Genomic DNA, 17,997 nt, shown 5'->3' on the forward strand with positions numbered 1-17,997 from the left:
AGATGATTGCGACTTTCACCAATCAAAACAATTCCTTTGGCTCTGGTATGGATAAAACCTCACGCCAATATGGATTTTATGGGGTAAACACACTTATGCAACCACATTATTTTAGTTTTTTATTTTTACTTCCCCGCCCCCCCTAAAAGATTTCAGTTTGATTTTCAATGGAGTTGTACAGTTTATAGGTCACAATAAAAGGTGAAAAAAGTTCTGGAATGATTTATCTTTGTCTCATTTTTTTACATCACAGAAACCTGACATTTTAACAGGGGTGTGTAGACTTTTTATATCCACTGTATATAGACACTTACCTGTCCAGGGAGCCCACAATGTCGGCTGTCGGATGCTGCTGCCACAGCCACAGCCATTCGTTGTAAGGGAAACCGGCAGTGAAGCCTTTTGGCTTCACAGTTGGTTCCCTACTGCGCATGCGCAAAGCGTGTTGGGCTTTCTAACTGGCCGGCGGCGGGGGAAAGAGGAGGGGGGCCAAACTTCTGAGGGACAGCGCCGTCTGCAGAAAGTGAGGAAGGGTACCTGTCAAAAACAGGGGGGGGGGGGGGGTTGGGGTTGGGGTTCAGATCAGCGGAAGTTTTACTTTTAGGTGAAACGCTGCTTTTAAAAAAAAAAAAATCTGAAGCGGGGTTCCCCCTTAAGATCCATACCAGGCCCTTTGAGCCTGGTATGGTTCTTAAGGGGGAACCAAAGTCGGACCGACCTCAAGATTTTGACATGTCATACAATTTGTGCTCTCGAAGCCGGAGCGCATGTCAGACCAGTGTGAACCGGCCCTTACTCAGCAATAGAGGTCTGTATGAGGAAGTTAGTGATGAGGGGTGGCGCCCTTATTCATCTACGCTAACATTCAGCAGTGTAGGAAGAGAGAAAAAAAGTGCATTTACAACGAAAGTTAAATTATTAAAACATTCCTAGGTATCAGAAGTAAAAAGGTCATTAATATTATGATCAAGAAATGTATGTTACGTTTGTTTTCAATAAAAAAGAAAAAAAAAAAAAAAACTCCAAGCAAAAATAGGATTTTTATAACAGCTTACCTGTAAAATCCTTTTCTTTGAAGTACATCAGGGGACACAGAGCCATAGTAGTTACTATGTGGGTTATAGGCCACCTTCAGGTGATGGACACTGGCACGCCCTAAGACAAAAAGTGCACTCCCTATATAACCTCTCCCACTACTGGGAGTACCTCAGTTTTGTAGCCAAGCAATACACGTGTATACCAAGAAGGGAGGGACCTCTGTGTCCCGTGATGTACTTCAAAGAAAAGGATTTTACAGGTAAGCTGTTATAAAAATCCTATTTTCTTATCGTACATCACGGGACACAGAGCCATAGTAGCTACTATGCGGGATGTCCCATAGCAATGGCAACTGAAGGGAGGAAGACACAACAAAAAAGTAGGGCATTAAAAGACTTGAGGACTCTGGTAAATGATAGAATCTGGTAAATGTATGGATTGAAGACAAAGTTGCGGCCTTGCAGATCTGAGCCATGGAGGTCTGGTGATGCACTGCCCAAGAAGCACTAACAGCCCTGGTGGAGTTTGCTTAAACATGAAAAGGAGGAATCTTACTCTTTAGACCATAAGCTTGAACAATCACTTGGCGAATCCATTTGGAAATAGTAGATTTTGATGCTGCCTGTCTTCTTTTAGGACCTTCTGACACTACAAACAAAACATCTGTTTTGCGAATCTGAGCGGTCTCCTTTAAATAGACCTTGACTGCTCTCACTACATCAAGGGAATGTGACTTCTCTTCCCTAGATCGAGGTTATGGGAAAAAAGAAGGCAGAACAATATCCTGGTTTAAATGAAAACCTGTCACTACCTTTGGTAGGAATTCAGGACGAGGGCGCAATACCACCTTATCAATAATCAAATATGGCTCTTTACAAGAAAGGGCCGCCAATTTGGATACCCTTCTAGGTTGACTATCCCTATAAGCTAAAGTGGTAGGTGTTTCCATGCTTCCAGCTGTATTTTAGCTTTTGCCAGTGACGGCATAAGATTTAATGACATAAAGTCACTCACTTTAGGTGTTATATTAATACCAAGGTATTTAAACTGTGTTACCCAGGTAATGGGGACCCGTTGCGTTGCCACCGCCTGTGCCCCTGGATCAATGGCCATCGCACTAGACTTCTCCCAGTTCACACACAGCCCTGAGAATCTCGAAAATTCCTCCAGTATTTTAAATACTCCCTCCAGAGACGGACCTGGGTCTTGTAGGAAGAGAAGCATATCGTCCGCGTACAGGGCAGTACACTCGCGAATGCCCCCCACCCTCAGTGCCTGTACATCCTGGGATTCACGAAGCGCTATAGCCAGTGGCTCTATTGCTAGAGCGAACAGGGACGGCGACAGGGGACAACCCTGCCGCGTTCCCCTGCCCACCTTGAATGGCTGCGAAACAGAGACTCCCAATTTAATTGCTACCTTTGGCTTACTGTAAAGTAGTGATATCCATGTCCTAAACGTGACCCCAAACCCCATGTGGCGTAACACTGCTGACATATAGTTCCAATCCACAGAATCAAACGCTTTATCCATATCTAGGGACAAGACCACCCTTGTCCCTTTGTCAAAATGGTCAATCTGCAGGTTTGTGTATAGCCTGCGTAGGTTTGTGTCTGTGGATTTCTGTGGGATAAAGCCTGTTTGATCTATGGATACTAAACTAGTAATGACTTTTGATATTCTAGTGGCCAGTATTTTAGTTAAGATCTTGAGGTCTTGGTTCAATAATGCTATGGGTCTATATGATGAGCACTCCAACAGATCCTTCCCCGATTTAGGTAATAAAATAACCTGAGCCTCCAACAGTGACTCTGGTAAAATCTCGTTTGAGACAGAAAAGATAAATGGTTTTGAGTCGTGGGACTAAAGTCTCTATATTTGCCATATGCCATTCTATACATAGACCGTCAGGCCCTGGTGATTTATGCGGTGGGAACGATTTGATGGCTGTTTCAATCTCTTTTTCAGTGATCTCAGCCTCCAGATCAGACTCCGAGAGCATAAGGATTTCCAGAGAAGTTAACAATGTTTCCAACTCCTGTAGATTATAAGTAGGTATGGGGGCATACAGGGTTCTATAATATTCTACAAATGTTTCTAGAATGTCATTGGGATCTGTAAGAAGACTACCCTGGCTGTTCAGCCACTCACTCTTAATCATATCCATGATAATTGAATGAACTGGAAAAGAACGGCCTTTTAAATCTCCTAAGCCAGCATACATGCGGTCATATAGGGAGAGTTCCTTCTTTTCCTCTTCTATCCCCAAAGTAGCATGGATTACTTTCAGGAGTCCTCCCACCTTTTCTAGCGACATTTTGTACTTAGAAGCGGCAATTGTTTCATTTTCCTCCTCCTCAGAATCTGTTTCATCTGGAGCGAGGGAAACGGACCCTTGGGAAGTGCCTTGGGATATCGGACCCCCCTATTATTATTTGGGAGCCGCCCTGGGGTACTGAAGATAGCTGTGGAACCATGGGATCCTTTGAGGGACCTGGTTCCTCTCTTGGGTTTGACCTAAAAGCTTGAAAAGGTGGCCCGGAGCTCATCCATTATTGTTGTAACCAAATCGCCACATATGGATGGAGACTCCTCCCTGACTAGATTTGCAATGCAATCTGCACAAAGCGTTTTGGTCCAAACATCGCTTAATTTCTCTTTTTAACCACGCTTAAAAGGCTGCTACACAGCACAGATAAAACACCCAGGTGCACTAGATAAGATAACATCTTACTTCCATGTGCCCAGTAAGCCACTACCACCACCTAAAATCCCCTGATGCTGGGCAAACATGCTAACACTAGCCACTGCAACATACATTCCCAGGGAAATGGGGGGTGGGGGGAGGGGGGGGGGGAAGGGTAACACCCCCACAGGAGAAAACGGCCCAGAGTAATAGAGGACATAGTCCCTTACCTGAGCCTTGCTGGCGCCTTGGCTTGCCCCCTTATCCGCTGCATATCTATCCATAGCTGTCTGCGGACGCGTGGTGAAACAAACGGCGGTTCCAGATTCGAAAAAGCCGTTGTGCTGACCTGGAACCGGAATTAAGGCACCAGGTGACCCTGCCCTCTCCCTCTGCGCTTTGCTGCCGAAAATGACGTGCGCGCTGACCCGGAAGTGCTGCTTCTTCCTATACAGGACGTGGCTGAGGCGCTCCTCTACCACCAGAAACATGGCAGCCGCCACCGCTTATCCCACAATGCAGTCATCCAGCAGGGAACGGAGGACAACCGCCTGTCTGGAAAAAAGAGAAGCAGCACTCCCAGGCGTACAGGCTCTCCCCGAGCACAGAAGAGGGAGCCCATGGGACCGTCTATCGGGAGGCAAGTGGGAGGATCACTCTCCCAGCAGAAAGACTCAATAGGTGAGAACCTGTGTCTCCCAGGAAAGCCCTGAGAGATCATGGCTCCCACCAGAGGTGTTCCTCCAGCTGGAGGAAACACAAAAAATCTGACGAGGCAACGTGGAGGAATCCAATTAAAGACTTAATTGAGGATGCGTTTCCTGTGGGAGGAGGAGCCATGATCTTTTGGGTGCTGTCCTGAAAGACGTTTTGGAAACCTTGTTTCTTCGGATACGAGGCCCAGGTACCATTCGATCTGGCCAGAAGAGACACTTTGAATGGATCCGGTCAGCATGGCTAGCCCCAGCAAGGATTGCTCCAGTGGAGCTCAGCACAGCACATCTTTACTCCTGACCAACACCTTAGACACTGGCGAAAAAACTGGAGGTACTCCCAGTAGTGGGAGGGGATATATAGGGAGCGCATTTTTTGTCTTAGGGCATGCCAGTGTCCATCACTTGAAGGTGGCCTATAACCCACATAGTAACTACTATGGCTCTGTGTCCCGTGATGTGCGATAAGAAATATTTTTTTTAATCAAGAAGTATTTTTTTTTTTTAATTAAACACTGCTAAAAGAAATTACTTAAACCCTATGAACATTATATATTTGCTAAATGCAGGCGCCCTATATAATTTGCCAAATTTATATTTTCTGGGAAAAATACACTAAAATGCATTTTACTGCAAACAGACTTTGATTTTTATTTGAAAAAAATATACATACGTCAAGCTTCAAAACTGCATGTGCACCAACGATACTCAAAATTATCAAAAAGTGATGCTTTAAGCCAGGAGTGCTTAACCTTTAAAGAGTGAGGGCCACCTAAAGCAGAACTTCACCCAAAAGGGGAAGTTCCACTTTTCCTCCTCCGCCCCCCTATATTTAATTTTTTTTTTTTGGGGGGGGGGGGGGGGAGGTACCTGATTCTTTTCCACGGCGGAGAAGCTCGGGGTGACGTCACCATTCCGGGGTTCCGCTCAGACGTGTTTCTGTCAGTTGAGGTTTGATGGTGGCAAATTTCTTTATGTTTTTTTTTGAGTGGACCACCCTCAGGTGAAAAATTGTGGAATCGTTGCTGACTGTCTTCCAACACTGAGAGGGGATTGAATGATGTGTTCGATGCGTTAATACGTGGCTAAACCTCTGTTGAGTGCGTATATGGTGGTCGATTTGTGGCACTTTTTGAGCGGCTTTACACAGTGGATGGTTATCACACTTCCACTAAAGATGATATATTAGTTATATATTTTAGGGATTGATCGATTATTGGGGTGGTCGATTATTGCGGGCCATTATCAACATTTTCTGAAAGATCGATATCGGTCACAAACTAAACTGATATTACCGAATTGGTCTCCACGGGCCGCGGCCATATCTTTGGGGCCCAGAAGCCTGCAGACCTAGTGTACCAGGGAGCGTGGCACACGCACACAATGTCATTACGCCTTTGCTCACTGGGCCTAGCTTTCTGAATCGGACAGGCCTCCCTCACCTCAACACTTGGACAGACACACCAGCCACCCACCCACAGTAAGGTGCTAGGCCACTGAGGCCAGCAAGCCAGCAGCCAACCACCCACAGCAAAGTGCCAGGCCACTGAGGCCAGCCAGCCAGCAGCCACCCACAGCAAGGTGCCAGGCCAGCCAGCAGCTGACCACCCACAGCAAGGTGCCAGGCCACTGAAGCCAGCCAGCAGCCACCCACCCTCAGCAAGGTGCCAGGCTACTGAGGCCAGCCAGCAGCCACCCACCCACAGCAAGGTGCCAGGCCAGCCAGCAGCCACCCACCCACAGTAAGGTGCCAGCCAACAGTCAGTCTGACCAGCCAGCAGTCACCCACAGCATGGTGCCAGCCAGCATCCATCCACAGCAAGGTGCCAGCCAGCAGCCACCCACCCATGTTCAGTTTTTACCAGATTTGTGCATAAAATTGTTGTTATTTTTGAAAAGTTTAAATATCAAAATATCGACACATATTATCAGCTATTATTAGCAGGAGTGGTGGCCGAAATATCAGTAGAATATCGGCACCAAAAAAAGGATATCGGTCGATCCCTAATATATTCGGACCGATGCTGCATCCACCTAGGTAAGTATGATTATAAAATAAAAAAAAAAAAAAAAAAAACAAACATACTTCTTTCAGCCACTTCGCACCCGCGCTATAGCCGAAAGACGGGTACAGCGCGGACGCCAATTGCCGGGAGGGCCTCCCTGGACGTCCTCCTGTTTACTTCCACGATGCACGCTCCCACGGGCGCGCATCAGGGAAATTCTGTGCTGGCCGTGTCCCTTAGACACAGCCAGTCACAGATCGCTGTAAACAGCCAATCACAGCGGCCGTTTACAGCGCGATCGGAGTGTCCAATGAGAGATGATCTCATATGTAAACATATGAGATCATCTCTCATCGCCGGCTCTCCCTCCACACACAGAGACAGCATGTGAGGAGGGAGAGCTAACGGCTGCAGCATGTGTCAGGAAAAAAAAAAAAAAAACAGAAAAAAAAAGTGACGTCAGTGCCATCTGTCCCCACTGCCACATATTAGTGCCATCTGTCATCAGTGCCACCTGTCATTAGTGCCACGTATCAGTGCCATCTGTCATCAGTGTCACGTGTCATAGTGCCATCTGTCATCAGTGTCACATATCATCAGTGCCACATATTAGTGTCATCTGTCATCAGTGCCACGTATTAGTGCCATCTGTCATCAGTGCCACGTGTCATCAGTGCCACATCAGTGTCACGTGTCATTGTCCTGGTGCTCCAGGGCCTTCGAAAGTGTAATAGGTAAGTTAGATATGTAATTTATGCTCCTTGAACCCCTGATGGTGCTCCCTGCATGTTGGGCCTCACTATGTGGCCAGGCTGTGAAAAAGTCCCACACATGTGGTATCGTAATACTCAGGAGGAGTAGCAGAATGTAATTTGGGGTGTCATTTGTGGTATACACATGCCCTGTGAGAAAAATAACCTATTACAATGACAATTTTGTGGGGGGAAAAAAAATCCTAATTTTGCATAGAATTGTGGTTAAAAATTACATCAAAAACCTCACCATGCATCTTACTAAATACCTTGGAATGTCTACTTTCAAAAAAGGGGTCATTTGGGGGGTATTTGTACTTTCCTGACTTGTTCGGGTTGCAAGACATGAGATAGGCCACCAGTAAATCAGGTGCGATCAATTTTTTATGATTTGCACTATAGCTCGTGGACTCTAAATTTCACAAAGACCAAATAATATCCACTAATTTGGGTTATTTTTACCAAAGATAAGTAGCAGTATAAAAATTGTGGCCAAAATTTATGAAGAAAAATTAATAATTTGCAAAACGTTATCACAGAAATTAAGAAAAACGTGTTTTTTTTTTCAAAATTTTCAGTCTTTTTTCATTTCTAGCGCAAAAAATAAAAAACCCAGGGGTGATCAAACACAACCAAAAGAAAGCTCTATTTGTATGAAAAAAAAAGGACAAAAAATTCATTTAGGTACAGTATTACATGACTGAGTAATTGTCAAAGTGTGAGAGCGCTGAAAGCTGAAAATTGGTCTGGACAGGAGGGGGGTTTAAGTGCCCAGTTGTCAAGTGGTAAATCTTTTGTTTTGGAGTGCAGCACTTTCAGTTTATTACTATTTTGAGGTTTGTATGTACACCTTGTTGTCAGCTGCCTGTACCTCCAAGCGCTCGCATATCTTACAGCTGATAAGTGCCAATATGCCCATTGCAAAAGTGCAGTGTATGTGATATTTAATACACTGACCTTTTCGTCTTCTAGCTTCTGCTGGCATCACTCTCCAGGCTGCTAGAAAGGTCTCAGGCAAAGTGCACTTGACATCACTAAACCTGGGACAGGAGCTGGCAACTACAGAGAAAGCATTGGCTTATGTAGCCGCCTGTTTCCTCTGCTGCTCTATGCAGTACCTTGAAAAAGTATAAATACCCCGTGAAATTTTCCACATTTTGTCATGTTACAAGCAAAAATGTAAATGTCGTTTATTGGGATTTTATGTGATAGACCAACACAAAGTGGCACATAATTGTGAAGTAGAAGAAAAAATGATAAATGGCTTTAAATTTTTTTACAAATAAATATCGGAAAAGTGTGGAGTGCATTTGTGCAAAGAGTATGGAACAACTGCAACCTATCAAGACATGGCCGTCCACCTAGACTGAGGAGCTGCAGAGATCCAAAGCTCTGGTGGGAGAATCTGTCCACAGGACAACTAATAGTAATGCAATCCACAAATCTGGCCTTTATGGAAGATTGGCAAGAAGAAAGCCAGTTGAAAGAAAGCCATAAGAAGTCCTGTTTGCAGTTTGCAAGAAGCCATGTGGGGGACACAGCAAACAGGTGGAAGAAGAAGGTGCTCTGGTCAGATGAGATCAAAACTTTTTGGCCTAAAAGCAAAACACTATGTGTGGCGGACAAGGAAATGCCAGTTATTGGCATTCCTTTCCTCACATTGACAGCGAAGAGAGGAGAGACGATCAGCAGCATTTCCTCACAGGGGAGATCTGCACAGATAATCAGTGCAGCCCCAAAGGTGCCCAGAAGTGATGCCAGTCAGTGCCGCTCATCAATGCAACCTATCAGTGCAGGAGAAAAATTACTTATTTACAAAATGTTGTAACAGAAAAACAGAAAATAGAGCTGCACGATTAATCGTTAAAAAATTGCGATCTCGATACAACCGCCCTCACGATCTTAATCTGGCATTTCCAGGATTCAGTGCAGAGCTGTTTTCTGCTCACAGCTGACAAAAAAAAAAAAAAAAAAAAAAAAAAAAAAAAAGGTAGCCTGCCAAGTATATCACAACAGTGCTGATATAAAAAAACAATGTATCTTTTGGGTAGGCAACCTATGGCACTCCACTCCCTCCCCCATCAGCAGAGCAGCGCAGGGAAGTGTCAGTGAGACACTAATGCATTCCAATTTCAGAATTTCCTATGCCACACCTGGGAGGGAGGCACTGTGTCCCCACACACTGTAAAAGATGGGAAACATTGTTTGGTTCTCTAACTTTGCTGTAGCTGCAATCATCAACTTTTGTGATGGAGAAGAGATTGGGTGCAGTTCTGCTTGGGGGGGGGGGGGGGGGCAGTTCCTGTTTCCAGGAGGAGGAGGACTGTCACTGGCCAATGCTAAAGCCAATCACAGTCCTGCTAGCCCCGTCCACCATCTGGAGGAAGATGACTCGCTTGGTTGCCACTACCAATCTCAGAAAGAAAATATTTCACTGACTGATTGAGAAAACCACAATCAGGTAACAGGTTGTGGAATTACTGTTGAGCTTCTGGGAACTTTGTTGAAATTATTCCTGAACCTTTGCGTCAATTACTACTGAACCCCTGCACTCTGAGTCCCTTTAAGCCACAGCCAGTATTCAGCGCAATGAAAATCACAACCAACTTTTGCTGCGGCGCAGAGCGCTGCACTTTTCCTGAGCTGGGGGGGCCCCAACTTATGATCCTGCACACAGGCCCACTGCTTTCAGAAAATGCCCCTGACCTGAGCTCATCATTGCGCATCCATTCCATCACATACAAGTACGTGGGCAGGATGCGAGAGTTTGATCAGCAGGATGAGTGTGCCAGGACAGGTAGATGTGTCTCATCTCTGCTTCCTTTCACCACTCTGCATATCATAGTTGAGAAGAAGGTACGGCAGTGGAGCAGATGAGCATAAGGGTACAGCGGTGGGGAAAATGAGCAGAAGGGTACAGCGGTATGGAAAATGACAAGGAGGGGTTCAGAGGTGGGACAGAAGAGGAGGAGGAGGGTACAGCAGTGGGGCAGATGTGCAGGGATGTATAGTGGGGGAAGAGATGAGAAGGGGATTCAGCAGTGGGACAGAAAAGAAGGGGGGGGTATAGTGATGGGGCGGGCAGATGAGCAAGGGGGTTCAGTGTTGGACCAGATGAGAAGGGGGTTTGGGGATGGAACAGAAAAGCAGGGGCGTAGAGCAGTGGGGCAGATGTGAAAAATGGATTTTTAAAACAGCATACCTGTAAAATCCTTTTCTTGGAGTACAGAGCACCATAATAATGACTATCTGGGTTATATGCTACCTTTAGGTGATTGGACACTGGCAAAAAAATAGTAAGAAGGTTCCTCCCATATAACCCCTCCCATACAGGAAGTACCTTTAGTTTTGTAGCAAGCAATGAAGATCCCAAAAAAGAAGGGAGGGACCTCTGTGTCCCGTGATGTACTCCAAGAAAAGGATTTTACAGGTAAGCTGTTTTAAAAATCCATTTTTCTTTATCGTACATCACGGGACACAGAGCACCATAATAATGACTATCTGGGATGTCTTAAAGCAATGCATTTGAGGGAAGGGCAAAGTATTCTTAAATCCCCTTCAGGCCCAGGACTTATAAAGCCGCTCGCAGCACGCTGTGGCCAAAAATAGTCTCTTTTTGAGATCTAACGTCCAGTTGGTAAAACCTGATGAACGTATGAACTGAAGACCAAGTGGCCGCTTTGCAAACCTGAGCCATAGACACCTGTTGGCGCACTGCCCACTATGTACTAACTCCTCTAGTAGAGTAAGCTTTGAAATATCGAGGTGGAACCCTGCGTTTCAACGCATAAGCCTGGATAATGAGTTGGCGAATTCACTTAGAGATAGTAGAACTAGTTGCTGCCTCCCCCCTCTTAGGACCCTCTGGCAGAACAATAAGGGAATCGGTTTTCCAAAAAGGAGCCGACATGCTTAAGTAAACCTTGACTGCTCTCACCACATCCAGTGAGTGAAGCGACTTTTCCTCTTTAGTCTAAGGATTGGGAAATAAGGAAGGCAAAATGATATCCTGATTCAAATTAAATTTGGAAACCACCTTAGGTAAAAAATCTGGACGGTGGGGCGCATCACCACCTTGTCCTGATGTAAAAATATAAAAGGTTTTTTACATGAAAGGGCGGCCAATTCAGACACCCTTCTAGCCGAAGTTATGGCTACCAGAAAAAAACTATTTCCTGGTCAACAGAATTAAAGGAATATGCCTAATCGGTTCAAAGGGTTGAACCTGTAGGGCTGATAGCACCAAGTTCAAGTCCCAGGGGCATAAGGGAGGCTTAACCGGAGGTTTTAAGTGCAGTACCCCCTTGACGAAGGTTCGCACTAAAGAATGAGATGCAATTGGCCTCTGGAAAAAAAACTGATAAGGACGAAATTTGCCCTTTAATGGTTCCCTAAGATATTCTTCTCGCACCAGGAAATGTATGATTTCCAGACCCTATGGTAAATACTTCTAGAAACTGGCTTTCTAGCATTTATCAGAGTAGATAAGACTGAACCTCTGATACCACGGTCCTTCAGCACCCTGGTCTCAATAGCCATGCCATCAAATTCAGCGACCGTAAAGAAGGATGATATATGGGACCTTGAGATAACAGATTTGGACGGTATGGGAGACACAGCGGGTCCTCCACCGCCATCCTCACAATCTCTGAGTACCAGGACCTCCGGGGCCACCAGGATCACTGCAATCTGCTCCTCCTGTATCCTGCGCAACAGATGCGATAGCATCTGGATCGGAGGAAAAGCATAAATCAGAGAATACCGGTCCCAGGGAACCACCAATGCATCTTTTCCCGACAGCGAGGGGATCCCTAGTCCTGGATACAAACCTGTCTACCTTGACATTGAATCTGGATGCCAGAAGATCCACATCTGGCATCCCCCAGCGCTGGCAGATCTGAAGGAAAACTTCGGGGTGAAGAGACCATTCCCCCGGTAGTAGCTGCTGGCGACTTAGGTAGTCTGCCCACCAATTGTCCACCCCTGGAATAAAGACTGCCGACAGAAACGGCACATGTCTCTCTGCCCAAGTTAATATGTGATTTACCTCTCTTTGGGCCTCCCAACTCCGGGGTGCCCCCTTGGTGGTTGATGTATGCCACCACCGTGGAGTTGTCGGACTGGATTCGGACAGGAAACCCCCGCAGTCTGGACGTCCAAAATAGGAGAGCCAAGCGAGCTGCCTGAATTTCCAGCAGATTGATGGGCAAGGTCTTCTCTACCTGGGACCATAAACCCTGGACGGAAGCCTCTTCCAGGACTGCTCCCCAGCCTAGACGACTGGCGTCTGTAGTTACTACTTTCCAGGATATTGGTGAAAAGGATTTTCCACCGTTCAAGGTGCTGGTTTTTGCCCACCCAAAGAGTTCCCTTTTTACCTGTAGGGGTAGAGACATGGGATTATCCAAAGTTTGAACGGTCTTGTCCCAAGCTTCCAGGATAGCTCTCTGGAACATCCTGGAGTGAAACTGCGCATAGGGAACTGCGCTGAAGGATGACACCATCTTGCCCAACAGCCTCATGCACAGACGAATCAAAAGACGTTCTACCCCCTTGACCTTCCGAACCAGCTCCACTATAGAGTTGACCTTTAAGGGAGGTAGAGTTACCCTTTCTTGGGTTGTGTCCAAGATCAGACCCAGATATGTTAAGACCTGAGCTGGATGAAGGGCCGACTTGTCCATATTTAGAATCCAGCATAGGAACCTTAGGAAGCGGACCGTAGTCGTAATGTTTTCTACTAAGGTGGAGTAAGCCTGGTCCCTTAACAGAAGGTCGTCCAGATATCCTACCACCGAGATCTTCCAGGACCTTAGGAATGCCAACACTGAGGCCAGAACTTTTGTGAATACCCGAGGGGCCGTGGCTAGACCGAATGGAAGTGCCACAAATTGGAAAGGATACCCTTCTACTGCAAATCGCAGGAATCTTTGATGTGGACCGAAAATCGGTATACGTAGGTATGCGTCTTTGACGTCTATGGGCGCCAAAAAATCTTTTTCTCAAGGATGCGATTACTAAACAAATCGACTCCATCCGGAAGGTTCGGACGTTTAGAAAGGAATTGAGGGATTTGAGGTCCAAGATGGGCCTTACCTCTCCGTTCGGCTTCGGTACTGTAAATAGGTTAGAGTAGAACCCTTTGAATCTTTCTTTTTATGGAACTTCGATAATTACCTTCGGCCTTTCCAGCTGTTCTAAAGCGAGGAATAGGCCCCTCTTTTTCCCCGGGTCTGATGGGACTCTGGATACCAAATATCGAGTTGGGGGAAAATCCCGAAACTCTATTTTGTAACTCTGAGATATGGTGGAAATAACCCACCTCTCCTGAACCAATTTTCCCCAAGCATCTGCGAACCACCGCAGTCTGCCCCCCACCCGCAAGAGTGGGGGCGCCCCTTCACAAGGAAGACTTGGAATTGGCCTTGGCTGGTTTCTGGGTCCAGGGTCTTTTTTGACCTTGAGGCTTCTTAAAGGTAGGTGGCTGAGGCCGTCGATACCTTAGGGGAAGAGGCACTTGGCCCAGGAGCGCTGGGAATCTTAAAGGAAGGCTGCTTACTCCTTTTAACCGGAAGTAAGGAATTTTTCCCTCCTGAGATTTTTTGGATATATTTATCCAAATCTTCCCCAAATTGACGCTCACCTTGAAAAAGGAAAAGCCGCGAGTAGCCTCTTGCATGGCATCTCAGCCGACCAATTCTTCAACCACAGTACTCTGCGCATATGGATTGAGAGTAGCTCAAAACTAGACATCTGCTGGATCGAGTCCTTTAATGCGTCTACCGCAAAACATAAAGCGCGAGGAAGTTCTGACAGTTTGTCAGAAACTTCCTCTTGAACAGGCAGGTTCCTGACCAATTTTTTAAAACGGTCCTTCAACGCCTGACAAATACCGATAGCGGCAACTGCCGGTTGTACTGCTAACCCAGCTACCGCAAAGGAAGCTTTTAGTAAGGATTCCAAATTTTTATCTGCCAGATCCTTAAATCCCTGGGCATTATCCACTGGGCAGGTCAGACTACGGCTGGGAACCTGGTTGAGGACTAGGGGTGCAACGGATCGTCATTGATCCGTGATCCGTACGGATCAACCTCCGCGGATTGGGACACCCGCGATCCACGGAGCATCTGTGGCCTCGGCCATAGGAAAGGCCGCGGCTTCGGCCTAGCTCCGGAGCGGCGGCCATCTTAGTACACCCGTCGGCCGTTTACCACGTGATCACTCCGTCAAATGACGGAGCGATCACTTGTAACAAATCGGCGTTATGACGCCGGTTCCTCTCTGCAATGTCCTGCCAATACTCTGTAATGCCCTGCCAATACTCCACAATGCCCTGCAATGCCCTGCCAATACTCTGCCAATATATTATTACAGTAGGGGAGATTGTGGATATTACAGTGGGGGAGATTTTTTTTGTTGATCCGAAAATGATCCAAACCGTGACTCCTGATAGGAGGAACGATCCGAACCGTGAGTTTTTTGATCCGTTGCACCCCTATTGAGGATGCAAGGATCCTAATGTAGAACAGGAGGGTCCTGGTCCCTGCACCGGAGCCAATTTAAATCCAGCTCTCACCATCTCAGCCAAGGACTGGATAAACAATTTTCGGGATTGAGAGGCCGAAATTGGTTCTTCACAACCTGAATCTCCAGCCGAGGACTCTTCAGCCTCTCCCTCCTCCTGGTCTTTAATGGCCTCCTCCTCCAAAGCCTCTGCCCATTCTGGATCCAAATCACAGGGACCCATGCCAAAAGAATCCTGGTGCTCAAGTGATTCACCACTGGGACCAGGCTCAGGGAGAGGGAGATCTATGACGTTTCTTCCCTCCCTGTGTTACTGTAGCAATTATACCCGCTATCTTGCCTTCAAGGCCAGCTAGGGCTGATGCTAAATCATCCTTAGTAACATAGGCTGATGCAGGGATATTGGTAGTGGCCACCACGCCTGACACTGCAATGGCTCAGCCAGGCCAAATGCCACAGGTCTTTCAGGAGAGACTGATGCTGCAGTAACCTCAGATTGATCTCCTGTCTTTGAAGGAGTCCCTTTAACCCCTGGACTTGCCCTGCTCCCCGTACCTCGTTTCCTGGAAGACATTGCTTACAAGTTTTTGAGGGGAAAAAAAAAAAAGGCACTCCCTCCGAGTTATATGGCTGGATCCAGCGTACAGCCGCTACCACAGCCTTTACCAGCCTTCAACCTGTTGCAAATGTCCACACTTACGCCCAGACCTCTGTGTCCCACCGCACACTAGGCTTCTATGAGCTTAACTGACAAGCAGCATTGAACATGCAGGTGCGTGACCTCCCTCTATACTCACGCGCCGCCCAGTGACGCACGCGCACCCCGCGCAGCATGCACACACACACAGGCATGCCGCGATACACACGGCAACCGTCACCCTCGGACGAGCACCGTGCGCGCACGCCCCTGCGCACACGCCGCCACGTGCGGGAGACACCCGCATAAGCTGCATCTGTCAGCTTCTCTGTAACCTCTGCTACAACAGTTTGCAGTGAGACACAAGGCATACACTAAGACATTTCATGTTCAACAACAACAGTAGTATTGTTAGGCCTCCCATAGGGAGTACTCACTGGTCCTCGCTGCAGGGCCTGATACAGGCCCTATCTTCCCCCATCATAGCGGGTAGTGCCACTGAGGACCTTCAAGGACCGGGTCCTTTTTAAGGGGTCAACACCCCTGGACCTGTAAAGCACCCTTCTGGTTCCCTTGGGCAAGTGAAGACCAGGGATACCATATAACAAGGGTCCAGCGCCTTAAAGGACACATTACAAGCAAAACCTCGTTCTTGAACCAAGGCTCGGGTACCATCCACTTTAGCTTTTTTATGCCATCTGAATGGATCCGATATAACATCCTCACTGGGACGTTTATTGAAGAAAATTTGAAGAGCTTCCACAGCCGGGCCATCACCTTCAAGACACTGGCAAAAAACTAAAAGGTACTTCCTGTATGGGAGGGGTTATATGGGAGGAACCTTCTTACTATTGGTTGCCAGTGTCCAATCACCTAAAGGTAGCATATAACCCAGATAGTCATTATTATGGTGCTCTGTGACCCGTGATGTACGATAAAGAAAGGAGGTATATTGGTGGAACAGATGAGCAAGGGGTTATAGTGGTGGGGCAGGAGTGTAGGGGAAACAGGGTGAAACAGATGTGCAGGAGGTGCATTGGTGGGGTAGATGAGAAAGCGGGTTACAGTGGTGGGGCAGATGAGCAGATGGGTTCAATGTTAGGACAGATGAGAAGGTGATTCAGTAGTGAGACAGAAGAGCATAGGGATACGGCGGTGGAGCAGATGTGCAGGGAGGTACAGTGGTGGGGCAGATGAGAAAAGGGGTACATTGAAGGGGGGGATGCACAGGGGGGTTACAGTGGTGGGACAGAAGAGCAGGGGGTTACAGCAGTGGGGCAGATGAGAAAGGGGGTACAGCAGTGGGGCAGAAGAGCAAGGTGGTACAGCAGTGGGGCAGATGAGAAATGGGGTACAGTGGTGGGGCACATGTGCAGGGTAGTAGAGTGGTGGGGCACATGTGCAGGGTAGTAGAGTGGTGGGGCACATGTGCAGGGTAGTAGAGTGGTGGGGCACATGTGCAGGGTAGTAGAGTGGTGGGGCACATGTGCAGGGTAGTAGAGTGGTGGGGCACATGTGCAGGGTAGAGTGGTGGGGCACATGTGTAGGGTAGTAGAGTGGTGGGGCAGATGAGAAAGGGGGTACATTGGTGGGGCAGGGGGTACAGTGATGGGACAGAAGAGCAGGGGATTACAGTGGTGGGACAGAAGAGCAGGGGGTTAAAGTGGTGGGGCAGATGCGCACGAGGTTACAGTGGTGGGGCAGATGCGCACGGGGTTACAGTGGTGGGGTAGATGAGAAAGGGGGTTACAGTGGTGGGGCAGATGCGCAGGGGGTTACAGTGGTGGGACACATGAGCAGGGGGGTACAGCGGTGGGACACATGGGCAGGAGGTACAGTGATCTGAGGTGTGAAGGTGCATGAATTGGGGCTGATCTGAGGCGTGAGCGCGGGATGTTAATTTCTCACCATTACTCAAGTAGTTTACAGCATTCACTTTATAAAAAATCCTTTTTGTGATTGAGAGTGTGAAGTTGACATTTTTTGTTATAAAATCGGCACGCTCAATTTCTTTGAAAACATTTTTCGGCACACTGTGCACAAAAAGTTGCCTACCCCTGATCTAAGGGTTGAACTTCTGTCTGCAAATGAAGTCAGTTAAACCACTTAACCCCCTTGGCGGTATTCCCGAGTGTGGCTCAGGGTGAGAGTTCAGAACCATTAGCGGTAACCCCGAGCCACACTTGGGATTGCATCGCTGGATCCTGGAAGAGGTTACTTACCTTGTCCCCGGGATCCCGCAATGTACTCCCGCTGTGTACGGCGGCCGAATATTCTGCTCGATCCTCTGTGTGTTCCGGCTTCCCTTCCCTGCGAGCACCGCGACGCATGGGTGTGGAACCGGCGCCATATTCAAAATGTTTAAGTCACAATACACACCATACATTGTAATATTATTGGATTACATTACTGTATCTAATAAATTGACCTCAGTTTGCCCCCCAGTGCTTTGTCCAGTGCCCTTGCCTGCAATTTTACTGTACTTTCTGCCTGGAAACTGCAAAACGACCATGGCATCAAAAAAAGCGCGCCTCTACCTCAAAAGCGGTTATGACGTGCTGGAAAACAGCGATAGCGATACAGAATCACTTGCAGAATTGAGTGATAGAGAAGTTCATCATCAGACACAGAAAGTGATTTC

At 47.3% G+C, this 17,997-nt stretch overlaps 1 protein-coding gene across 1 annotated transcript in view; it reads right to left on the minus strand.

Moving 5' to 3' along the window:
- Positions 1 to 17,997, minus strand: part of MED1 (mediator complex subunit 1) — a 360,443-nt gene that overhangs the window by 323,138 nt on the left and 19,308 nt on the right. The window lies entirely within an intron of this gene.

Source organism: Aquarana catesbeiana, linkage group LG12, assembly GCF_042186555.1.
Source record: "Aquarana catesbeiana isolate 2022-GZ linkage group LG12, ASM4218655v1, whole genome shotgun sequence".
Classification (NCBI taxonomy): Eukaryota; Metazoa; Chordata; class Amphibia; order Anura; family Ranidae; genus Aquarana; species Aquarana catesbeiana.